This window comes from Sorex fumeus, unplaced genomic scaffold, assembly GCF_029834395.1.
Source record: "Sorex fumeus unplaced genomic scaffold, SorFum_2.1 ptg000021l, whole genome shotgun sequence".
Lineage (NCBI taxonomy): Eukaryota > Metazoa > Chordata > Mammalia > Eulipotyphla > Soricidae > Sorex > Sorex fumeus.
Window position 1 is genome coordinate 1,305,153 of NW_026606078.1, and position 27,198 is coordinate 1,332,350.

Sequence of the window (27,198 nt, forward strand, 5' to 3'; positions counted from 1 at the left end):
TTTATAAAAATTAATTCTAACAACTTTGTAAAGTGGATTTGTAAAGTGGATTTCTCTACCTAAGGATATATTATAGTTTGCTGCAGGTTGACTTTAGGAGCGATAGCACAGTGGTAGGGCGTTTGCCTTACAAGCGGCCAACATGGCCGACCAGAGTTCGATTCCTCCACCGCTCTCGGAGAGCCCGGCAAGCTACTGAGAGTATCTTGCCCGCACGGCAGAGCCTGGCAAGCTACTCGTGATGTATTCGATATGCCAAACACAGTAACAACAAAGTCTCCAATGGAGACATTACTGGGCCTGCTTGAGCAAATCGATGAACAATGGGAGGACAGTGACAGTGACAGTTTATTTATATTTATGTATTTGTATAGTTTATAGCACAGCGGCAGGGTGTTTGCCTTGTGCGCAACCAGCCTGGCTGAGCTGGGTTCGATTCCTCCGCCCCTCTCAGAGACCCCAGCAAGCTACCTAGAGTAACTTGCCCACAGGGCAAAGCCTGGCAAGCTACTTGTGACATATTCAATATGGCAAACACAGTAACAACAAGTCTCAAAATGGAGACAGTACTGGGCCCGCTCGAGCAAATCGATGAACGACAGGAGGACAGTGTTTTTTTGTTGTTGTTTATTGTTCATTTATATTTATATAGTTCATTGGATTTTCTGTCTAGAACTTTTGAAGAAAGTAGGGCAATAAGCCCCTTGTTCTTCTCTGGAAGAATGAAAGTGCTGCTGCTGCGAATGTGTGACCAGGAGGAGGTAAAGAACTACTTTAAATTAGAAGTCCATGAGATGAAGTTTAGAATCAAGAGGATATTCAATTTTTCTTTTTCTTGGAGAAATTACTCTGCATCCTGAAGATAACAGTGCCTCTTGCACTGTAGATTATTTCACAAAGAGAAGGTAGAATTTAAAAAAATTGATAGATAGCCTTGTAAACTTAGTACTTAGCAGAATCTGTTGAAAGTGTCCAATTCCGTGGCTGTAGATAGCACCCCATGACATGGCCATGGTATACTCAAGGCTAGTTTTGGGGCACAGATAAACCAATGATGGCTGGAAGTCTTCAGAGACAACTAGGGAATTCGTTATAGAGAAGGCAAGTTGAGGCACTGAGAATTCAGGATACTCATCAAATTACTATTCTAGTAAGTGAGTGAGCTCTAATGACAACTTGATCTTCTGATTTCTATTTTACAGTTCTTTTCTCTCTTTTTTATTTTTAGTACGGCAAGGTAGTTTTTTGTTTATTTATTTTTCTACACACCAGTCCTATTCAAGTGGGAATAAAGGGTATCAATGTACCAGTATGAATAATTTTTCTTCCCCCCTCCCACTTTATTTAACACTGTGGTTCATTTAACACTATGGTTTATAGCATTTTTCATGATGCATTTGGTACAGGCATTCAATATTCCAACACCAATCCCTCCACCGTTATGACCTTCCCTCCACCATTGTTCCCATTTCCCGAATCACCCATCAAGTCTGCCCCCGCAGCAGACCCCAAATCATTTATTTTATATTTCATATATCACTAAATGGCTAATAGAATTATCAAAAATATTTCTGTGGGGGGCTGGAGCAATAGCACAGCGGGTAGGGCATTCGTCTTGCATACGGCTAACCCGGGTTCGGTTCCCAGCATCACATATGGTCCCCTGAGCACCGCCAGGAGTAACTCCTGAGTGCAGAGCCAGGAGTAACCCCTGTGCATCACCGGGTGTGACCCAAAAAGCAAAAATATATATATATATATATATATATATTTCTGTGAAAATTGTTATATCTCATCATGGGTCATTAAGTCCTTGTCTGAGGGTTTACTAAACTGTTGTTGTTTTCTGAGCCCTCCATGTATATATTTTTTTGTTAATTGAGCTCAGTTGGCTTCATTGTTATTCGTCGATTGCCTTGAGCAGGCCCCAGTAACGTCTCCTTCATCCTAGCCCTGAGATTATATTCAAGGCTCTTTAGGAGAATGAGACCCATCATTGTTACTGGTATTTGGCATATTGGGTACACCACGGGGAGTTTGCCAGACTCTGCGGTGTGGGCAGGCTACATTCAGTAGCCTGCCAGTTTGTCCAAAGTAGGAATGAGATAATAAGATGTCATAATAAGATGTCGCACGGCTGCGAATGCGGCTGTGTGGTTCCGGGAGCTGGTTTTTATAGTCTCTGAGTCTTGGCCGTTGATGGGATTACACAGCGCCAGGGGGCCAGTTGGTGGGTGTGACCCCTGCCTACTGGAATTTGGAGGATCTGGGTGGAGGATGCTTGGCCCAAATCCGAGTAGGCTTGGAGATCTCGGCCCCGGAACCCGCGTGACTTTGTCCCTCTGCCAGTACCTTCATCTGTGCTTCATTGTTACATTTCCATATAATCTGGTATCGCCTACTGAGATGTTAATATTGGGGAAAGTTAGTATAGTCTGGAGATGTTGTTCCACAAAGTCCAGAACATTTAAATGAGCAGTGAACTTACATGGTGGTGATGGTGGAATGTGGGTGTGGCTGCCAGGACTTCCAGAAATATGGCGGGGCATGGGAGGTTGCCCACCTCTACTCTGAGAAAGCCTGGTGTTTTCAGTCCCCCAAACCCTCATGTACCCAAAATTTTCTTCAGTTTGGTATCTCTGTGGACCTCAGTTGTCAGGTAGTGGTGTCCGGCCGTAGGTATCATAGCAACTGTTGGGGTTTGAGTGCAGCTTCCTGGACGTGGGCAGGACAGGGACTTGACCTGCTTGCTCCAGAGATGCCTTAGATGTCTCAGCTGGGAGCAAAGTGGTTTTTATTGAATGGAATTTACTTATATATAAGAGAAAGAGGGGAAATATGTGTTCAAGATAAAACATAGGCAGCAAAGAAACACAGAGGCAAGCAAGTTATATGTTCAGGGGAGAACATGGGCTTAAGAACGAACTCCAGAGCTCTTTCTTACAAATCTGATGACTTGATGCTGCTATTTTATGTTTGAAATCCAAATGTCTCTAACTGCTCTGAAAGAGTGTTTTCTAGTGCCTTTCATTAATGTCACTTTTCATGTTTGCTATGTATACCTCTTTCTACCTATATCAGCTTTTTACCTATATCTACTTTCTACCTGTATTAGGTGCTATCATAAAATAAAATCAGGGTTAATAATCCCAGGAATTCACACAAAAGAGAATATTACATTTTTATTAACTTTTGTTGTATTATGCATTATAATGCAAGATTTTTTTAAAAAAATCCTTAATCCCCGAAAAATAAACAGTCATTTGAGATAATTAAGAATGAAATAACTAATCAGTCTTCTGATTGGTGTAGATAATGGCATTTTAGGCCATGCCTACTAAATAATATTTTCCCATTCCCTTATTTCCAGATGCTGATAATGTTATAATTTCTTTATGAGCATTCTCATTATGGCAGTCTTCTGCCCCCACGCCTGGCTGTCCTCACTGGGACCCCTTGGAGGGGGGAGGGTTGAGTTTTTTTCCCCACCCCCCCGCCACCCTGAGCAGAGCCCCAGCAGCTGAGGACCTCCGGAGCCAGCCACGGCCATGCTGGGACCACTCTCCACAAGTCCGGATGGGCCTCATGCATGGAAAGAACTGGCAGAGGAACCCAGGCATGCGGGTCCCAGGGCTGAGGTCTCCAAGCCTACTTGGATTGGAACTGGGCCTTCTCCACCCAGACCCCCCATCTTCCAGTAGGTAGGCATCACACCCACCAGCTGCCCACAGCTCCAGGTTGGTCCCATCAATGGCCAAGACGCAGAGACTATGAAACCCAGCTCCCTGAAGCGCATGGCCGCATTTGCTGCCGCGCAACATCTTATTATCTTTCCTTTGGAGAACCTGGCAGGCTACAAAAAAGTATCCTACCCGCACGGCAGAGTCTGGCAAACTTCCCGTGTCGTACTCAATATGCCAAATACCAGTAACAATGATGGGTCTCATCCTCCTAATCCTGAAAGAGCATTGAAATGGCTCTTTTAAAATCTCAGGGCTAGGTAGAAGGAGACATTACTGGTGCCTGCTCGAGACAATCGACGAACAACAGGAGGATCGTGATCGTGATTCTCATTAGTACCCAGCAGAAACAGAATTATATAGCAATGTTTTTTAAAATGGTACCCTCTCTTCTTTCAAATTAAAATGAACAGAAACCTTCCATGAGAGAAATCAGATCCATAGTCCATGAGTTTCTTCTTTCCACATTTGCTTATGCCTCCCTGAAACCTTGGCCATTGGCATAGAATATTTATATTGGAAGATATGTAGTACTGGGAATTAAATATTTTGGAAACAGAGGTAAAAGTGTTAGATTTTAATTTTATGTTTTGGAGTCATTTTAGGTTTACTATAAGTGTGTGAAGCCAGATATTCTTTGTATACTGTGGTTCTCCCTGTACTGTTCTCTTTCAATCTTGGATTACAGGTCTCATCATTTTGATACTATCCTGTGCAAAGATCTCTGACTGGTTTTGAGTGAGGTGAGGCTAAGTGTTGTTTTTATTTTTTTCCCACTTGTCCTTGAGGGTCCTGCTCAGACATTTTACACTCTGCATACACTGGGAAAAATATCAGTTTATCAGGGAGCTAGTCTTTAGAGAATCTGAGACTTGGGTTTGGTAGAACCTCAAGACTTGAATTTTCACCACTGAATGGCTAGGTGACAGATAAAGTTCCTTTGCTCATCATGACAGGATATATCATATATAAAATGAGGACATTGGAATTAAATGTGTAATAGTCACTTGAACTGCAAATGAAACAAATCTCTGATGAATTTATCAAAACAAAAACAAAACAAATATCAACAACTAGCATTTATTCTAAGGTTCCAGAGGGTACTTTCAAAAAATCCTTTGCATTTACTGTTACAACTTACTGCCTTTGTAGATAGGTACTAGATGCAGAAAAATTAATAACTTGTCCAAAACATCCTGCAAGTTAGAGAATTGTGATTTGAACCCAGAGATGATGACTTCAGAAAGCCCAGTTCTCCACTACTAAGTTGAAAAAAATCTTGAAACCTTGATGTCACAATAAGAATAAAAACTCAAAAGGAATGTCTTCTACTCTTCAGTCATCATGCTTTGTATGAATTCTTCTTCTAACCTTGATGAAAGGGTGTAATTAATTTATAATTAAAGTAATAATAGGGTTTCTTTGTGATAGGAATAGGGAATAATGTCATTGTGATTCTTTGAACACAAGAGGGCGCCATGACAAAACTTTATGCTTGTGTATCCTGTGGGTCTTGACATCAACTTCAATTGTTTTCTTAAAAAAAAATAGTTTTCTAAGACTTCATTTATCTACATGGTTTAGCCAGTCATTATTCTTGTGAAATTCAGAATAAAAGCAACACAAATTAACATGGTTGTGTTTATTGTTAATGACATTAATAACATCACCAGTATTCTAAAGGTCTGCCTACAGATCTCCAGCTCTACGTTCTGCAATGGGATTCGTGTGACCTCTTAAACCCACTGTGCCCAATTGTTCCAGCTGTCTTTTTAGCAGTGGATAGAGTAAGCATAATGACAAGGAGTATTTTATTTAATTCTACTTTGAAATATTTTATTATATTCACATATGGATAATTATCTTAAGGCCATTACATGTGATTGGAAGTGAGACCAATAAAGACCAATAAAATTAATAGTTTAGTATTCAACAAGTACAGTGATTTTTCTTCAGAAGATTTGGCGTTGCTTCCTGTAAGGCTCCCCATGGTTAGATGCTAAAGGCAGTAAAAAGCAGTTTGGAAGTGTTGAAAAAATAGCAATAGCAAAGTACCTCAGGAGAAGCACCAAGTGCCTGTTCTCCCATGGGAGAGTTCTTGTCGGATATAGAGATGCTTTTAATTAGTTAGGCTGCACTAAGCCCTCCTGAGCAAACAGGGCAGGAGGAATTTGTTTTCAAGTTTGAAGAAAGAGAAGGACCTGCACAAAGCCCTGTGTTTCATAAATTCTAAGTGGGTGGCTGTCAGCCTGCAATCCTTCTTTCCTACTGTGTTCATATGTGGAACAGAGCTACTCACACATTTCTATTTGTTGAGAAAAAAATCTCTTCAAGTCATTATAAACTGATGAAGTGGAAAGCTTGGTTAGGACACAGTCAGTCGAAATTCTTGGTATGGTTTACTACAAGGACTATCTTTGGAATCCACTGACCCAGGATTTATTCCTTTGGCTAAAGATGTTTCTATAAAGTGAGCAAGACACTGAAACCCCTCAGAGAGAAAAAATTCCTCTCCCTCTTCTCAGCATTCCTTGATAATATCCCATTTGTTTTGCTTGCTTGTGTGTGTGTGTGTGTGTGTGTGTGTGTGTGTATGTGTGACTGGGAATCTTTAAAGCTCCTGCTTAAGCTGACTGGCAGACAAGGAGCAGGAAAAAAAAACACTGTGGACACTCATCTGGAGGAAAAAATTATAATAAGTTCTTTCAGTTTTTGAAAAATACTAGGAGCATATGTGTGGGATCCATGGCTCTGTATGGGGAACCCTCTCAGCATGCGCTTAGATTCTACTACTTCACGTCCCTTGTCCATCACCTTCTCTGTTGTTAAAAAAATCATCTAGTATTGTCATACTCCCTCTATCTTTACTACCTTCAATCTCCCACACCATTTACCAAACACTGACCAGTCCTCCTGGTTTGTTTTCCCTGGCCATGGGTATTAATTTCATACTGTTTTATTTTTTTATATCCCACAAATGAATGCATCATTCTAAATCTGTCCCTGTCCTAACTCATTTCACTCAGCATGACCCTCTCCAAGTCTATCCATTTATAGGCAAATTTCATCACCTCTTTTTTCCTAGCAACTGTGTAGTATTCCTATAAGTGGGCGGACATCTCATGGTAATTTAGCAAAAAATTAATTAGTTTTAAAAAAGAAAATTGATTCTTCTTTCCCCTCATACTTTTCCAACTTGGCCTTTGTTTCTCTTCATTCCTTTCAAGAGTAAAGGTTTGGGTCTTGATTCCTGACAAGGGCCTTATCTATTGAATCATTATCATGTCTTCCTGCATGAATATACTTATTGACCTTTCTCCCTAGAGAAGAATCGGCAGCTGACGAGCTGAACACAAGACTGATTTTCACTTGCTTAGAAACTCAAGGGGGAGGAGATTGTTTTTGTTTTGGGGCAACAACTGTCCATGCTCAGGGATTACCCCTGGCTCTGTGCTCAGAGATCACTCCTGGCAGGGTTGGGGAGATCATATGAGGAGCCAGGTGGGCTGCATAAAGTCAAATGTCCTATCTGCTGTACTATTTCTCCAGGCCCTCATTTCCTCTTCTATATCCAGTGATCTCCTAGCTAGTGGATTCATGTTCTATCTACTTAGGCTGTAGTTACTAGTTAGACAACCAGTGCAAGTCTTCTGTAATCTGCTGCTTTGATGGCCTCAGGCGTCTGCTGGTATCTTCTAGAACTCCTGTTTGAAGACATTTACCTGCTATGTCTCCTCTCGTCTCACATGGTCAGTACCAGTAGCAGAATGCATGAATGGGTTGTTTTCAGACCCAGTTTCCAAAGAGTGTGAAGGTTTCCCCATCTCCAGCACAGGGGTATCATGAATTTGCTTTACTCTCATACCATCCACCTGGGACAGTATCCAATTCTATAGAAAAGTTTCACACTCCAAAGTTCATCATTCATTTCAGATATTGACTCTAAGTGCAAGCAGAATGGCAGGCTCCAATCAACCAGCTACAAACAGCAGGCCCCCATGACACTCTCTTCAGATTTTGGGTACTCTGTCTCAAACCATATTATATAATCTGTGATTCTAACTGACAAGTTTTAAAAAAAAGTACATAAATAAGTCTCCCTAGTTTTAATTACTTTTCTAGTGGTATGTTTTCATTGGTGCTTTCAGTAAGGCTTCCAGTTGTTTTATTCTCCACCTTCTTTGCTGAGGGACTTCCTTGTTTTTGTCTTAAAGGAACTGAGCTGATGCTGAATCAAGGCTTTTCAGGCATCCTTGGAACTGAAGTGGAGTCACCCCACAGCCCCAGTGTGCCATGGGCTTGGATTGCATTCAGGGTGTATTTCAGTGACTTCCCTCCCCACAGCCTTGATTTTGGTTTCTGGTTGTTGACCATAACTTCCCCTTGCTAGATTGTGCTTCCACAGCTTTTACTTTTAGGTTGTGGGGTTGACTACTTTTAGACCTGTGTAACTGAAAGCCACTCTTCACATTTTTGTTGTTGTTCTTGTTGTTCTCTATTCCTTCTAAATGGTAAGGTTTGATTTTAGGCAGCTCAGGTGTAGGATTATGAGTCCAGTTCAAATGTCTGCAGCAAGACTCATGTACCCGGGAAAGAAAGATGGCGGCCGCACGGGAGCCTTGTGGACAGCAGGTTTGAGCCGGAGGGGGGGGCAGGAACCTCATGGGAAGGGGGGCGTTCCGGTCCGTCCTTCATGCCCTACCGAGGTCACCAGTTGCCCCCCACGAGCGGCTCTCCGGCACGGCCACGACTCCAGAGCACAGAAACCAATCTCTTAACTATCTAACTTTTTTAAAAAAATTTTTATTAGTGAAACACCATGAGGTACAGTTGTAGATTTACTATTTTTTGTGCTTGAGTTTCTATTATACAATGATCAGATACCCATCCCTCCACCAGTGCCCATTTTCCACCATCATGGATAATATCCCCCCCACCCCCATCCCCCCACCTCCCCCTGCCTCTGTGGCAGGGCAATCCCCTGTGTTCTCCCTCTCGTTTTGGGTGTTGTGTTCTGCAAAAGAGGCATTGAGTGGCAAACATGTTCAGTCCATAGTCTACTTTCGACATGCATCTCCCCTCCTGGGAGGATCCTCCTAACACCCTTTATTTGGTGCTCCCTTCTCTATCTGAACTGCCCTTTCCCCTAGAATACCTGGCTGGACTCTTAAGTTATGGAGTAATCCTCCTGGTGCTGATCTCAGCTATTCTTGGGTATTAATCTCATATTTTGTTGCTTTATATCCCCCAGATGAATGCAATCCTTCTATGTCTATCCCTCTCTTTCTGACTCATTTCACTTAGCATGATACTTTCCATGTTGTACCACTTGTATGTAAATTTCATGACTTCATCTTTTCTAAAAGCTACATAGTACTCCATTGTGTAGATGTACCAAAGTTTCTTTAACCAGTCATCTGTTCTTGGGCTTTCAGGTTTCTTCCAGTTTCTGGCTATTGTAAAGAGTGCTGCAATGAAAAAACAAGTGCAGATGTCACTTCGACTATACATTTTTGCCTCTCTGGGATATATTCCCAGGAGTGGTATTGCTGGGTCAAATGGGAGCTCAATTTCTAATTTTTTGAGAATCGTCCATACTGTTTTCCAGAAGGGCTGAACCAGTGGACATTCCCACCAACAGTGAAGGAGTGTCCCTTTTTCGCCACATCCACGCCAGCATCGGTTGCTTTTGTTCTTTTGAATGTGGGCCATTCTCTGAGGTGTGAGATGGTATCTCATTGTGGTTTTGATCTGCATCTCCCTGATGATTAATGATGTAGAGCATTTTCTCATGTGCTTTTTTGCCATTCGGATTTCTTCTTTGAGAAAGTTTCTGTTCATTTCATTTCCCCATTTTTGGATGGGGTTGGATGTTTTCTTCTTGCAGAGTTTAACCAGTATTTTGTATATCCTGGATATCAACCCTTTGTCAGATGTGTATTCGGCGAATATCCTTTCCCATTCTGTAGACTGTCTTTGTATTTTGGTCACTGTTTCTTTGGAGGTGCAGAAGCTTCTTAGTTTAAGATAGTCCCATTTATCTATCTCTGTTTTCACTTGCTCGGCCAGTGGCGTGGCATCTTTGAAGATACCATTAGCTTCAATGTCATGGAGAGTTTTACCAACTTTGTCTTCAATGTACCTTATGGTTTCTGGTCTGATGTTGAGGTCTTTAATCCATTTTGATCTTACTTTTATACATGGTGTTAGGCAGAGTTCTGAGCCCATTTGTTTACATGTAGCCGTCCAATGATGCCAGCACAATTTATTAAAGAGGCTTTCCTTACTCCACTTCACATTACTTGCACCTTTATCAAAGATTAGATGATCATATGATTGAGGGGAGATGTCAGTGTATTCAACCCTGTTCCATTAGTCAGAAGTTCTGCCTTTGTTCCAGTACCATGCTGTTTTAATTATTACTGCTTTGTAGTAAAGTTTGAAATTAGGGAGGTTGATTCCTCCCATGTTCTTTTTCCCAAGAACTGCTTTAGCTATTCGTGGGGGCTTATTGTTCCATATAAATTTCAGGAGTGTTTGCTCCATTTCTTTGAAGAATGTCATGGGTATCCTTATAGGGATTGCATTGAATTTATACAATGCTTTCGGTAGTATTGCCATTTTGACAATGTTAAGTCTCCCGACCCATGAGCAGGGGATATCTTTCCATTTCCTCATCACTTAATCACTTAATCACTTAACTTCCCGTTAGTCGTCGATTTGCTCGAGCGGGCGCCAGTAACGTCTCCATTTGTCCCTATCGCGTGCTAGTGTAGCCCAATGGCATCTCTTCGCTCCGGGAACATGGAGGGCCTCAAACCGATCATTCATGATCTTGACAAAGAAGTCTGACCATCTGGTAGGTGGGCGGCCACGCGGTCTCTTGACATTCCGTGGAATCCAATCAGTAACAGCTCTAGTCCAACGGTCGTCTTTAAATCTCATTACGTGACCAGCCCATCTGATTTTCGACACCTTGGCAAATGAGACAGCATCCCTGATCCTTGATCGTCGACGGATGTCAGAACTCCGGATTCGTTCTCTCATTTGAGTGAAACGTGATATTCCAAGCATAGCTCTTTCTATTCTTCTTTGGGAGACCTGAATGGCGTTCTCATCTTGTTTGCGTAGGGCCCAGGTCTCTGAGGCATATGTTAATGCAGGAAGAACAGTGGAATCAAAGAGATGTGCCCGGAGCCGGAGGTTCTTCGTCCTCTTAGCTATTTCTTCCACGTTCTTGAAGGCGTTCCAAGCCGCTCTCTTCCTCCTGCGCAGCTCGGGTGCCAGGTCATTTGTCATGTTGACCTCTCGACCTAGGTAGACATAGCTGTTGCATTCGGAGATGGTCGTTCCATTGAGAGCGAATGGGGCGTCAGGAACAAGGCTGTTTCTCATAAACATTGTCTTCGTAAGATTCAGCTGTAGTCCTACCTTTCCACACTCACGGTCAAAGTCGGCCAGCATTTGTGCCGCTTGGCTGATGTTTGGTGTTATTAAAACAATGTCATCAGCAAAGCGGAGGTGGTGTAGTTGCCGACCATCTATCTTCACTCCCATTCCTTCCCATTCCAGTCGTCGCATGATGTTCTCGAGGGTGGCACTGAAGAGTTTTGGTGAAATGGTATCACCCTGCCGCACCCCTCTCTTGACATCAACGATCACTTCTTTGTAGAATGGTGAGATCCTGGTAGTGAATCCGCAATACAGCTCACGGAGAATCCTGATGTATTGGGCTTGAATGCCCTGATTGGCTAGGGCTTCAATGACCTCTTCCATCTCAACAGAATCAAAGGCCTTCTTTAAATCAATGAACGTTAAGCAGAGCGGCATCTTGAACTCCCGAGAAACCTCAATGAGCTTGGTTATCGTGTGGATATTGTCGATGGTGCTGAATCCTTTGTGGAACCCTGCTTGCTCACATGGTTGTCCTTCATCTAGTGTTCTGCCAATCCTATTCAGGATGACTCGAGTGAACAACTTGTAGATGACAGACAATAGGCAGATCGGGCGATAGTTGCCAATGTCATGGATGTCTCCCTTCTTGAACAGTAGTACGGTCCTGCTGGTTTTCCATTGAGATGGAACCTTGCATTCAGACAGGTAGCGAGTGAAGAGCCGAGCCAGTGTATTGATGAGTACTGACGGCAGGTTCTTCAGGTCTGACCTTGTCTGGGCCGGGTGCTGTTTGCTTCTTTACTGACGAAATGGCGTGTCGGATTTCGGAAGGGAGAACGTTGGGAACGACATACCCATCCTGTGGAATTTGGTATGTCGGCAAGTGGACATGGCTATCGAAGAGATTTGAGTAGAAGTCATGGATAATCTTCTCCATTGCCGTTCTGGAGGATGTGATGGATCCATCAGGACGTCGGAGGGCAGGCATCTTGCTCTTATAGTTGGCGAAGGACAGGCGGGCCTTACGAATACTTTTCCCGGCTTCTGCCGCATCTACCAGTACTTCTGCTCTTCTCTCTTTGAGGTCTTCCTTGATCGCATCTCTGCACTGCTTTGCGAGCTCGGACGTTAGCTTGCGGTTGCCTGAGGCATGCGCCAAACCACGCTGGCGAATTAGCTCAAGAGTTTTCGAAGATAGGCGACTTTTTGTGGCTATCTCTCTCTTGGCGTTCCTCGCACATTCATGGAGGTGCTGAACCAGTAGATCGTACTACTTCCACTACCCAGCCGTCGCCACACTCCAGGACGCTTTCCGGACCCGCGCGGCAGCTCCGGCCGAGACCCACGCACAACTGAAGACCCACAGAAGAGGATAGGCGGAACTCTCTGAGACCTTGGACTCCAGGCTTGGCGGACCCAGGGACAGAGCTTCTCTGCTTGCTCCCACCACCACATTTCCTCATGTCCTCTTTTATTTCCTGAAGTAGCGTTTTGTAGTTTTCTTTGTACAGGTCCTTTACTTCCTTAGTTAAGCTGATTCCTAGGTACATGATTTTCTGGGGCACAATTGTGAACGGGATTTTTTTTTCATGTTGCTTTCTTCTCTCTCACTGTTTGCATATAGGAGAGCCATGGACTTTTGGGTATTGATTTTATAGCCTGCAACTTTACTATACGAGTCTATTGTTTCTAGGAGTTTTTTGGTAGAGGATATTGGGTTCTCTAAGTAGAGTATCATATCATCTGCGAATAGTGAGAGCTTGATTTCTTCCTTTCCTACCTGAATGCCCTTAATATCTTTTTCTTGCCTAATCGCTATTGGAAGTACTTCCAGTACTATATTGAACAGCAGTGGAGATAGTGGGCATACTTGTCTCGTCCCTGATCTTAGAGCGAAGGCTCTCAGTTTTTCCCCATTGAGGATGATGCTTGCTATAGGCTTGTGGTAGATGGCTTTAATTATGTTGAGGAAGGTCCCCTCTATACCCATTTTGGCTAGGGTTTTCATCATAAAGGGGCGGTGGATCTTGACAAATGCTTTCTCTGTATCTATTGATATAATCATATGCTTTTTATCTTTTCTTTTGTTGATATGATGGATTATGTTGATTGATTTCCGAATGTTGAACAATCCTTGCATCGCTGGGATGAACCCTACTTGGTCATGGTGTATGATCTTTTTGATGAGTAGTTGGATTCTATTTGCTAGTAGTTTGTTGAGGATCTTTGCATCTGTGTTCATCAGGGATATCGGTCTGTAATTCTCTTTCTTTGTGGTATCTCTGTCTGCTTTTGGTATCAGTGTGATATTTGCTTCGTAGAAAATATTCGGAAGTGTTTTTGATATTTAAATTTCGTGGAGATCTCTAAGCCTGCACGGTTTGGGACTGGACCTGTCAGTAGCTAGACAGTTACACCCTCCAACTGCCGTGTAACCCCAACAAAGGCCAGGATCCAGAGATTATCACAACAAGCTCCCGGGAGAGCACAAGGCAGAGTCTCCTACCCTGTGTCTGACTATCCTTGCCAGGGCCCAACAGCTGAAGACCTCCAGGCCCCAACCAAGGCCTTACTGGAGCCACTCTCCACACACTTGGATAAGCCTCAGACATAACAGAACTAGCAGAGGAACCCAGGTGTGTGGGACCCGGGGCTGAGATCTCTAAGCCTGCAGGGTTTGGGACTGGACCTGTCAGTAGCGAGACAGTTACACCCTCGAACTGCCGTGTAACCCCAACAAAGGCCAGGATCCAGAGATTATAACAACAAGCTCCCGGGAGAGCACAAGGCAGAGTCTACTACCCTGTGTCTGACTATCCTTGCCAGGGCCCAACAGCTGAAGACCTCCAGGCCCCAACCAAGGCCTTACTGGAGCCACTCTCCACACACTTAGATAAGCCTCAGACATAACAGAACTAGCAGAGGAACCCAGGTGTGTGGGACCCGGGGCTGAGATCTATAAGCCTGCACGGTTTGGGACTGGACCTGTCAGTAGCTAGACAGTTACAAACTCCAACTGCCGTGTACCCCCAACAAAGGCCAGGATCCAGAGATTATCACAACAAGCTCCCGGGAGAGCACAAGGCAGAGTCTCCTACCCTGTGTCTGACTATCCTTGCCAGGGCCCAAGAGCTGAAGACCTCCAGGCCCCAACCAAGGCCTTACTGGAGCCACTCTCCACACACTTGGATAAGCCTCAGACATAACAGAACTAGCAGAGGAACCCAGGTGTGTGGGACCCGGGGCTGAGATCTCTAAGCCTGCACGGTTTGGGACTGGACCTGTCAGTAGCTAGACAGTTACACCCTCCAACTGCCGTGTAACCCCAACAAAGGCCAGGATCCAGAGATTATCACAACAAGCTCCCGGGAGAGCACAAGGCAGAGTCTCCTACCCTGTGTCTGACTATCCTTGCCAGGGCCCAAGAGCTGAAGACCTCCAGGCCCCAACCAAGGCCTTACTGGAGCCACTCTCCACACACTTGGATAAGCCTCAGACATAACAGAACTAGCAGAGGAACCCAGGTGTGTGGGACCCGGGGCTGAGATCTCTAAGCCTGCACGGTTTGGGACTGGACCTGTCAGTAGCTAGACAGTTACAACCTCCAACTGCCGTGTAACCCCAACAAAGGCCAGGATCCAGAGATTATCACAACAAGCTCCCGGGAGAGCACGGGGCAGAGTCTCTTACCCTGTGTCTGACTATCCTTGCCAGGGCCCAACAGCTGAAGACCTCCAGGCCCCAACCAAGGCCTTACTGGAGCCACTCTCCACACACTTGGATAAGCCTCAGACATAACAGAACTAGCAGAGGAACCCAGGTGTGTGGGACCCGGGGCTGAGATCTCTAAGCCTGCACGGTTTGGGACTGGACCTGTCAGTAGCTAGACAGTTACACCCTCCAACTGCCATGTAACCCCAACAAAGGCCAGGATCCAGAGATTATCACAACAAGCTCCCGGGAGAGCACAAGGCAGAGTCTCCTACACTGTGTCTGACTATCCTTGCCAGGGCCCAACAGCTGAAGACCTCCAGGCCCCAACCAAGGCCTTACTGGAGCCAGTCTCCACACACTTGGATAAGCCTCAGACACAACAGAACTAGCAGAGGAACCCAGGTGTGTGGGACCCGGGGCTGAGATCTCTAAGCCTGCACGGTTTGGGACTGGACCTGTCAGTAGCTAGACAGTTACACCCTCGAACTGCCTTGTAACCCCAACAAAGGCCAGGATCCAGAGATTATCACAACAAGCTCCCGGGAGAGCACAAGGCAGAGTCTCCTACCCTGTGTCTGACTATCCTTGCCAGGGTCCAACAGCTGAAGACCTCCAGGCCCCAACCAAGGCCTTACTGGAGCCACTCTCCACACACTTGGATAAGCCTCAGACATAACAGAAACAGCATAGGAACCCAGGTGTGTGGGACCCGGGGCTGAGATTTTTAAGCCTGCACGGTTTGGGACTGGACCTGTCAGTAGCTAGACAGTTACACCCTCCAACTGCCGTGTAACCCCAACAAAGGCCAGGATCCAGAGATTATCACAACAAGCTCCCGGGAGAGCACAAGGCAGAGTCTCCTACCCTGTGTCTGACTATCCTTGCCAGGGCCCAACAGCTGAAGACCTCCATGCCCCAACCAAGGCCTTACTGGAGCCACTCTCCACACACTTGGATAAGCCTCAGACATAACAGAACTAGCAGAGGAACCCAGGTGTGTGGGACCCGGGGCTGAGATCTCTAAGCCTGCACGGTTTGGGACTGGACCTGTCAGTAGCTAGACAGTTACACCCTCCAACTGCCGTGTAACCCCAACAAAGGCCAGGATCCAGAGATTATCACAACAAGCTCCCGGGAGAGCACAAGGCAGAGTCTCCTACCCTGTGTCTGACTATCCTTGCCAGGGCCCAACAGCTGAAGACCTCCAGGCCCCAACCAAGGCCTTACTGGAGCCACTCTCCACACACTTGGATAAGCCTCAGACATAACAGAACTAGCAGAGGAACCCAGGTGTGTGGGACCCGGGGCTGAGATCTCTAAGCCTGCACGGTTTGGGACTGGACCTGTCAGTAGCTAGACAGTTACAACCTCCAACTGCCGTGTAACCCCAACAAAGGCCAGGATCCAGAGATTATCACAACAAGCTCCCGGGAGAGCACAAGGCAGAGTCTCCTACCCTGTGTCTGACTATCCTTGCCAGGGCCCAACAGCTGAAGACCTCCAGGCCCCAACCAAGGCCTTACTGGAGCCACTCTCCACACACTTGGATAAGCCTCAGACATAACAGAACTAGCAGAGGAACCCAGGTGTGTGGGACCCGGGGCTGAGATCTCTAAGCCTGCACGGTTTGGGACTGGACCTGTAAGTAGCTAGACAGTTACACCCTCCAACTGCCGTGTAACCCCAACAAAGGCCAGGATCCAGAGATTATCACAACATGCTCCCGGGAGAGCACTAGGCAGAGTCTCCTACCCTGTGTCTGACTATCCTTGCCAGGGCCCAACAGCTGAAGACCTCCAGGCCCCAACCAAGGCCTTACTGGAGCCACTCTCCACACACTTGGATAAGCCTCAGACATAACAGAACTAGCAGAGGAACCCAGGTGTGTGGGACCCGGGGCTGAGATCTCTAAGCCTGCACGGTTTGGGACTGGTCCTGTCAGTAGCTAGACAGTTACACCCTCCAACTGCCGTGTAACCCCAACAAAGGCCAGGATCTAGAGATTATAACAACAAGCTCCCGGGAGAGCACAAGGCAGAGTCTCCTACCCTGTGTCTGACTACCCTTGCCAGGGCCCACCAGCTGAAGACCTCCAGGCCCCAACCAAGGCCTTACTGGAGCCACTCTCCACACACTTGGATAAGCCTCAGACATAACAGAACTAGCAGAGGAACCCAGGTGTGTGGGACCCGGGGCTGAGATCTCTAAGCCTGCACGGTTTGGGACTGGACCTGTCAGTAGCTAGACAGTTACACCCTCCAACTGCTGTGTAACACGAACAAAGGCCAGGATCCAGAGATTATCACAACAAGCTCCCGGGAGAGCACAAGGCAGAGTCTCCTACCCTGTGTCTGACTATACTTGCCAGGGCCCAACAGCTGAAGACCTCCAGGCCCCAACCAAGGCCTTACTGGAGCCACTCTCCACACACTTGGATAAGCCTAAGACATAACAGAACTAGCAGAGGAACCCAGGTGTGTGGGACCCGGGGCTGAGATCTATAAGCCTGCACAGTTTGGGACTGGAATTGTCAGTAGCTAGACAGTTACACCCTCCAACTGCCGTGTAACCCCAACAAAGGCCAGGATCCAGAGATTATCACAACAAGCTCCCGGGAGAGCACAAGGCAGAGTCTCCTACCCTGTGTCTGACTATCCTTGCCAGGGCCCAACAGCTGAAGACCTCCAGGCCCCAACCAAGGCCTTACTGGAGCCACTCTCCACACACTTGGATAAGCCTCAGACATAACAGAACTAGCAGAGGAACCCAGGTGTGTGGGACCCGGGGCTGAGATCTCTAAGCCTGCAGGGTTTGGGACTGGACCTGTCAGTAGCGAGACAGTTACACCCTCGAACTGCCGTGTAACCCCAACAAAGGCCAGGATCCAGAGATTATAACAACAAGCTCCCGGGAGAGCACAAGGCAGAGTCTACTACCCTGTGTCTGACTATCCTTGCCAGGGCCCAACAGCTGAAGACCTCCAGGCCCCAACCAAGGCCTTACTGGAGCCACTCTCCACACACTTAGATAAGCCTCAGACATAACAGAACTAGCAGAGGAACCCAGGTGTGTGGGACCCGGGGCTGAGATCTATAAGCCTGCACGGTTTGGGACTGGACCTGTCAGTAGCTAGACAGTTACAAACTCCAACTGCCGTGTACCCCCAACAAAGGCCAGGATCCAGAGATTATCACAACAAGCTCCCGGGAGAGCACAAGGCAGAGTCTCCTACCCTGTGTCTGACTATCCTTGCCAGGGCCCAAGAGCTGAAGACCTCCAGGCCCCAACCAAGGCCTTACTGGAGCCACTCTCCACACACTTGGATAAGCCTCAGACATAACAGAACTAGCAGAGGAACCCAGGTGTGTGGGACCCGGGGCTGAGATCTCTAAGCCTGCACGGTTTGGGACTGGACCTGTCAGTAGCTAGACAGTTACACCCTCCAACTGCCGTGTAACCCCAACAAAGGCCAGGATCCAGAGATTATCACAACAAGCTCCCGGGAGAGCACAAGGCAGAGTCTCCTACCCTGTGTCTGACTATCCTTGCCAGGGCCCAAGAGCTGAAGACCTCCAGGCCCCAACCAAGGCCTTACTGGAGCCACTCTCCACACACTTGGATAAGCCTCAGACATAACAGAACTAGCAGAGGAACCCAGGTGTGTGGGACCCGGGGCTGAGATCTCTAAGCCTGCACGGTTTGGGACTGGACCTGTCAGTAGCTAGACAGTTACACCCTCCAACTGCCGTGTAACCCCAACAAAGGCCAGGATCCAGAGATTATCACAACAAGCTCCCGGGAGAGCACTAGGCAGAGTCTCCTACCCTGTGTCTGACTATCCTTGCCAGGGCCCAAGACCTGAAGACCTCCAGGCCCCAACCAAGGCCTTACTGGAGCCACTCTCCACACACTTGGATAAGCCTCAGACATAACAGAACTAGCAGAGGAACCCAGGTGTGTGGGACCCGGGGCTGAGATCTCTAAGCCTGCACGGTTTGGGACTGGACCTGTCAGTAGCTAGACAGTTACACCCTCCAACTGCCGTGTAACCCCAACAAAGGCCAGGATCTAGAGATTATAACAACAAGCTCCCGGGAGAGCACAAGGCAGAGTCTCCTACCCTGTGTCTGACTACCCTTGCCAGGGCCCACCAGCTGAAGACCTCCAGGCCCCAACCAAGGCCTTACTGGAGCCACTCTCCACACACTTGGATAAGCCTCAGACATAACAGAACTAGCAGAGGAACCCAGGTGTGTGGGACCCGGGACTGAGATCTCTAAGCCTGCACGGTTTGGGACTGGACCTGTCAGTAGCTAGACAGTTACACCCTCCAACTGCTGTGTAACACGAACAAAGGCCAGGATCCAGAGATTATCACAACAAGATCCCGGGAGAGCACAAGGCAGAGTCTCCTACCCTGTGTCTGACTATACTTGCCAGGGCCCAACAGCTGAAGACCTCCAGGCCCCAACCAAGGCCTTACTGGAGCCACTCTCCACACACTTGGATAAGCCTAAGACATAACAGAACTAGCAGAGGAAACCAGGTGTATGGGACCCGGGGCTGAGATCTATAAGCCTGCACAGTTTGGGACTGGACTTGTCAGTAGCTAGACAGTTACACCCTCCAACTGCCGTGTAACCCCAACAAAGGCCAGGATCCAGAGATTATCACAACAAGCTCCCGGGAGAGCACAAGGCAGAGTCTCCTACCCTGTGTCTGACTATCCTTGCCAGGGCCCAACAGCTGAAGACCTCCATGCCCCGACCAAGGCCTTACTGGAGCCACACTCCACACACTTGGATAAGCCTCAGACATAACAGAACTAGCAGAGGAACCCAGGTGTGTGGGACCCGGGGCTGAGATCTCTAAGCCTGCACGGTTTGGGACTGGACCTGTCAGTAGCTAGGCAGTTACACCCTCCAACTGCAGTGTAACCCCAACAAAGTCCAGGATCCAGTGATTATTACAACAAGCTCCCGGGAGAGCACAAGGCAGAGTCTACTACCCTGTGTCTGACTATCCTTGCCAGGGCCCAACAGCTGAAGACCTCCAGGCCCCAACCAAGGCCTTACTGGAGCCACTCTCCACACACTTGGATAAGCCTCAGACATAACAGAACTAGCAGAGGAACCCAGGTGTGTGGGACCCGGGGCTGAGATCTCTAAGCCTGCACGGTTTGGGACTGGACCTGTCAGTAGCAAGACAGTTACACCCTCCAACTGCCGTGTAACCCCAACAAAGGCCAGGATCCAGAGATTATCACAACAAGCTCCCGGGAGAGCACAAGGCAGAGTCTCCTACCCTGTGTCTGACTATCCTTGCCAGGGCCCAACAGCTGAAGACCTGCAGGCCCCAACCAAGGCCTTACTGGAGCCACTCTCCACACACTTGGATAAGCCTCAGACATAACAGAACTAGCAGAGGAACCCAGGTGTGTGGGACCCGGGGCTGAGATCTCTAAGCCTGCACGGTTTGGGACTGGACCTGTCAGTAGCTAGACAGTTACACCCTCCAACTGCCGTGTAACCCCAACAAAGGCCAGGATCCAGAGATTATCACAACATGCTCCCGGGAGAGCACTAGGCAGAGTCTCCTACCCTGTGTCTGACTATCCTTGCCAGGGCCCAAGAGCTGAAGACCTCCAGGCCCCAACCAAGGCCTTACTGGAGCCACTCTCCACACACTTGGATAAGCCTCAGACATAACAGAACTAGCAGAGGAACCCAGGTGTGTGGGACCCGGGGCTGAGATCTCTAAGCCTGCACGGTTTGGGACTGGTCCTGTCAGTAGCTAGACAGTTACACCCTCCAACTGCCGTGTAACCCCAACAAAGGCCAGGATCCAGAGATTATAACAACAAGCTCCCGGGAGAGCACAAGGCAGAGTCTCCTACCCTGTGTCTGACTACCCTTGCCAGGGCCCACCAGCTGAAGACCTCCAGGCCCCAACCAAGGCCTTACTGGAGCCACTCTCCACACACTTGGATAAGCCTCAGACATAACAGAACTAGCAGAGGAACCCAGGTGTGTGGGACCCGGGGCTGAGATCTCTAAGCCTGCACGGTTTGGGACTGGACCTGTCAGTAGCTAGACAGTTACACCCTCCAACTGCTGTGTAACACGAACAAAGGCCAGGATCCAGAGATTATCACAACAAGCTCCCGGGAGAGCACAAGGCAGAGTCTCCTACCCTGTGTCTGACTATACTTGCCAGGGCCCAACAGCTGAAGACCTCCAGGCCCCAACCAAGGCCTTACTGGAGCCACTCTCCACACACTTGGATAAGCCTAAGACATAACAGAACTAGCAGAGGAACCCAGGTGTGTGGGACCCGGGGCTGAGATCTATAAGCCTGCACAGTTTGGGACTGGACTTGTCAGTAGCTAGACAGTTACACCCTCCAACTGCCGTGTAACCCCAACAAAGGCCAGGATCCAGAGATTATCACAACAAGCTCCCGGGAGAGCACAAGGCAGAGTCTCCTACCCTGTGTCTGACTATCCTTGCCAGGGCCCAACAGCTGAAGACCTCCATGCCCCGACCAAGGCCTTACTGGAGCCACACTCCACACACTTGGATAAGCCTCAGACATAACAGAACTAGCAGAGGAACCCAGGTGTGTGGGACCCGGGGCTGAGATCTCTAAGCTTGCACGGTTTAGGACTGGACCTGTCAGTAGCTAGACAGTTACACCCTCCAACTGCCGTGTAACCCCAACAAAGGCCAGGATCCAGTGATTATCACAACAAGCTCCCGGGAGAGCACAAGGCAGAGTCTACTACCCTGTGTCTGACTATCCTTGCCAGGGCCCAACAGCTGAAGACCTCCAGGCCCCAACCAAGGCCTTACTGGAGCCACTCTCCACACACTTGGATAAGCCTCAGACATAACAGAACTAGCAGAGGAACCCAGGTGTGTGGGACCCGGGGCTGAGATCTCTAAGCCTGCAGGGTTTGGGACTGGACCTGTCAGTAGCGAGACAGTTACACCCTCGAACTGCCGTGTAACCCCAACAAAGGCCAGGATCCAGAGATTATAACAACAAGCTCCCGGGAGAGCACAAGGCAGAGTCTACTACCCTGTGTCTGACTATCCTTGCCAGGGCCCAACAGCTGAAGACCTCCAGGCCCCAACCAAGGCCTTACTGGAGCCACTCTCCACACACTTAGATAAGCCTCAGACATAACAGAACTAGCAGAGGAACCCAGGTGTGTGGGACCCGGGGCTGAGATCTATAAGCCTGCACGGTTTGGGACTGGACCTGTCAGTAGCTAGACAGTTACAAACTCCAACTGCCGTGTACCCCCAACAAAGGCCAGGATCCAGAGATTATCACAACAAGCTCCCGGGAGAGCACAAGGCAGAGTCTCCTACCCTGTGTCTGACTATCCTTGCCAGGGCCCAAGAGCTGAAGACCTCCAGGCCCCAACCAAGGCCTTACTGGAGCCACTCTCCACACACTTGGATAAGCCTCAGACATAACAGAACTAGCAGAGGAACCCAGGTGTGTGGGACCCGGGGCTGAGATCTCTAAGCCTGCACGGTTTGGGACTGGACCTGTCAGTAGCTAGACAGTTACACCCTCCAACTGCCGTGTAACCCCAACAAAGGCCAGGATCCAGAGATTATCACAACAAGCTCCCGGGAGAGCACAAGGCAGAGTCTCCTACCCTGTGTCTGACTATCCTTGCCAGGGCCCAAGAGCTGAAGACCTCCAGGCCCCAACCAAGGCCTTACTGGAGCCACTCTCCACACACTTGGATAAGCCTCAGACATAACAGAACTAGCAGAGGAACCCAGGTGTGTGGGACCCGGGGCTGAGATCTCTAAGCCTGCACGGTTTGGGACTGGACCTGTCAGTAGCTAGACAGTTACACCCTCCAACTGCCGTGTAACCCCAACAAAGGCCAGGATCCAGAGATTATCACAACAAGCTCCCGGGAGAGCACTAGGCAGAGTCTCCTACCCTGTGTCTGACTATCCTTGCCAGGGCCCAAGAGCTGAAGACCTCCAGGCCCCAACCAAGGCCTTACTGGAGCCACTCTCCACACACTTGGATAAGCCTCAGACATAACAGAACTAGCAGAGGAACCCAGGTGTGTGGGACCCGGGGCTGAGATCTCTAAGCCTGCACGGTTTGGGACTGGACCTGTCAGTAGCTAGACAGTTACACCCTCCAACTGCCGTGTAACCCCAACAAAGGCCAGGATCTAGAGATTATAACAACAAGCTCCCGGGAGAGCACAAGGCAGAGTCTCCTACCCTGTGTCTGACTACCCTTGCCAGGGCCCACCAGCTGAAGACCTCCAGGCCCCAACCAAGGCCTTACTGGAGCCACTCTCCACACACTTGGATAAGCCTCAGACATAACAGAACTAGCAGAGGAACCCAGGTGTGTGGGACCCGGGACTGAGATCTCTAAGCCTGCACGGTTTGGGACTGGACCTGTCAGTAGCTAGACAGTTACACCCTCCAACTGCTGTGTAACACGAACAAAGGCCAGGATCCAGAGATTATCACAACAAGATCCCGGGAGAGCACAAGGCAGAGTCTCCTACCCTGTGTCTGACTATACTTGCCAGGGCCCAACAGCTGAAGACCTCCAGGCCCCAACCAAGGCCTTACTGGAGCCACTCTCCACACACTTGGATAAGCCTAAGACATAACAGAACTAGCAGAGGAAACCAGGTGTATGGGACCCGGGGCTGAGATCTATAAGCCTGCACAGTTTGGGACTGGACTTGTCAGTAGCTAGACAGTTACACCCTCCAACTGCCGTGTAACCCCAACAAAGGCCAGGATCCAGAGATTATCACAACAAGCTCCCGGGAGAGCACAAGGCAGAGTCTCCTACCCTGTGTCTGACTATCCTTGCCAGGGCCCAACAGCTGAAGACCTCCATGCCCCGACCAAGGCCTTACTGGAGCCACACTCCACACACTTGGATAAGCCTCAGACATAACAGAACTAGCAGAGGAACCCAGGTGTGTGGGACCCGGGGCTGAGATCTCTAAGCCTGCACGGTTTGGGACTGGACCTGTCAGTAGCTAGACAGTTACACCCTCCAACTGCCGTGTAACCCCAACAAAGTCCAGGATCCAGTGATTATCACAACAAGCTCCCGGGAGAGCACAAGGCAGAGTCTACTACCCTGTGTCTGACTATCCTTGCCAGGGCCCAACAGCTGAAGACCTCCAGGCCCCAACCAAGGCCTTACTGGAGCCACTCTCCACACACTTGGATAAGCCTCAGACATAACAGAACTAGCAGAGGAACCCAGGTGTGTGGGACCCGGGGCTGAGATCTCTAAGCCTGCACGGTTTGGGACTGGACCTGTCAGTAGCAAGACAGTTACACCCTCCAACTGCCGTGTAACCCCAACAAAGGCCAGGATCCAGAGATTATCACAACAAGCTCCCGGGAGAGCACAAGGCAGAGTCTCCTACCCTGTGTCTGACTATCCTTGCCAGGGCCCAACAGCTGAAGACCTGCAGGCCCCAACCAAGGCCTTACTGGAGCCACTCTCCACACACTTGGATAAGCCTCAGACATAACAGAACTAGCAGAGGAACCCAGGTGTGTGGGACCCGGGGCTGAGATCTCTAAGCCTGCACGGTTTGGGACTGGACCTGTCAGTAGCTAGACAGTTACACCCTCCAACTGCCGTGTAACCCCAACAAAGGCCAGGATCCAGAGATTATCACAACATGCTCCCGGGAGAGCACTAGGCAGAGTCTCCTACCCTGTGTCTGACTATCCTTGCCAGGGCCCAAGAGCTGAAGACCTCCAGGCCCCAACCAAGGCCTTACTGGAGCCACTCTCCACACACTTGGATAAGCCTCAGACATAACAGAACTAGCAGAGGAACCCAGGTGTGTGGGACCCGGGGCTGAGATCTCTAAGCCTGCACGGTTTGGGACTGGTCCTGTCAGTAGCTAGACAGTTACACCCTCCAACTGCCGTGTAACCCCAACAAAGGCCAGGATCCAGAGATTATAACAACAAGCTCCCGGGAGAGCACAAGGCAGAGTCTCCTACCCTGTGTCTGACTACCCTTGCCAGGGCCCACCAGCTGAAGACCTCCAGGCCCCAACCAAGGCCTTACTGGAGCCACTCTCCACACACTTGGATAAGCCTCAGACATAACAGAACTAGCAGAGGAACCCAGGTGTGTGGGACCCGGGGCTGAGATCTCTAAGCCTGCACGGTTTGGGACTGGACCTGTCAGTAGCTAGACAGTTACACCCTCCAACTGCTGTGTAACACGAACAAAGGCCAGGATCCAGAGATTATCACAACAAGCTCCCGGGAGAGCACAAGGCAGAGTCTCCTACCCTGTGTCTGACTATACTTGCCAGGGCCCAACAGCTGAAGACCTCCAGGCCCCAACCAAGGCCTTACTGGAGCCACTCTCCACACACTTGGATAAGCCTAAGACATAACAGAACTAGCAGAGGAACCCAGGTGTGTGGGACCCGGGGCTGAGATCTATAAGCCTGCACAGTTTGGGACTGGACTTGTCAGTAGCTAGACAGTTACACCCTCCAACTGCCGTGTAACCCCAACAAAGGCCAGGATCCAGAGATTATCACAACAAGCTCCCGGGAGAGCACAAGGCAGAGTCTCCTACCCTGTGTCTGACTATCCTTGCCAGGGCCCAACAGCTGAAGACCTCCATGCCCCGACCAAGGCCTTACTGGAGCCACACTCCACACACTTGGATAAGCCTCAGACATAACAGAACTAGCAGAGGAACCCAGGTGTGTGGGACCCGGGGCTGAGATCTCTAAGCTTGCACGGTTTAGGACTGGACCTGTCAGTAGCTAGACAGTTACACCCTCCAACTGCCGTGTAACCCCAACAAAGGCCAGGATCCAGTGATTATCACAACAAGCTCCCGGGAGAGCACAAGGCAGAGTCTACTACCCTGTGTCTGACTATCCTTGCCAGGGCCCAACAGCTGAAGACCTACAGGCCCCAACCAAGGCCTTACTGGAGCCACTCTCCACACACTTGGATAAGCCTCAGACATAACAGAACTAGCAGAGGAACCCAGGTGTGTGGGACCCGGGGCTGAGATCTCTAAGCCTGCAGGGTTTGGGACTGGACCTGTCAGTAGCGAGACAGTTACACCCTCGAACTGCCGTGTAACCCCAACAAAGGCCAGGATCCAGAGATTATAACAACAAGCTCCCGGGAGAGCACAAGGCAGAGTCTACTACCCTGTGTCTGACTATCCTTGCCAGGGCCCAACAGCTGAAGACCTCCAGGCCCCAACCAAGGCCTTACTGGAGCCACTCTCCACACACTTAGATAAGCCTCAGACATAACAGAACTAGCAGAGGAACCCAGGTGTGTGGGACCCGGGGCTGAGATCTATAAGCCTGCACGGTTTGGGACTGGACCTGTCAGTAGCTAGACAGTTACAACCTCCAACTGCCGTGTACCCCCAACAAAGGCCAGGATCCAGAGATTATCACAACAAGCTCCCGGGAGAGCACAAGGCAGAGTCTCCTACCCTGTGTCTGACTATCCTTGCCAGGGCCCAACAGCTGAAGACCTCCAGGCCCCAACCAAGGCCTTACTGGAGCCACTCTCCACACACTTGGATAAGCCTCAGACATAACAGAACTAGCAGAAGAACCCAGGTGTGTGGGACCCAGGGCTGAGATCTCTAAGCCTGCACGGTTTGGGACTGGACCTGTCAGTAGCAAGACAGTTACACCCTCCAACTGCCGTGTAACCCCAACAAAGGCCAGGATCCAGAGATTATCACAACAAGCTCCCGGGAGAGCACAAGGCAGAGTCTCCTACCCAGTGTCTGACTATCCTTGCCAGGGCCCAACAGCTGAAGACCTCCAGGCCCCAACCAAGGCCTTACTGGAGCCACTCTCCACACACTTGGATAAGCCTCAGACATAACAGAACTAGCAGAGGAACCCAGGTGTGTGGGACCCGGGGCTGAGATCTCTAAGCCTGCACGGTTTGGGACTGGACCTGTCAGTAGCTAGACAGTTACACCCTCCAACTGCCGTGTAACCCCAACAAAGGCCAGGATCCAGAGATTATCACAACAAGCTCCCGGGAGAGCACTAGGCAGAGTCTCCTACCCTGTGTCTGACTATCCTTGCCAGGGCCCAAGAGCTGAAGACCTCCAGGCCCCAACCAAGGCCTTACTGGAGCCACTCTCCACACACTTGGATAAGCCTCAGACATAACAGAACTAGCAGAGGAACCCAGGTGTGTGGGACCCGGGGCTGAGATCTCTAAGCCTGCACGGTTTGGGACTGGTCCTGTCAGTAGCTAGACAGTTACACCCTCCAACTGCCGTGTAACCCCAACAAAGG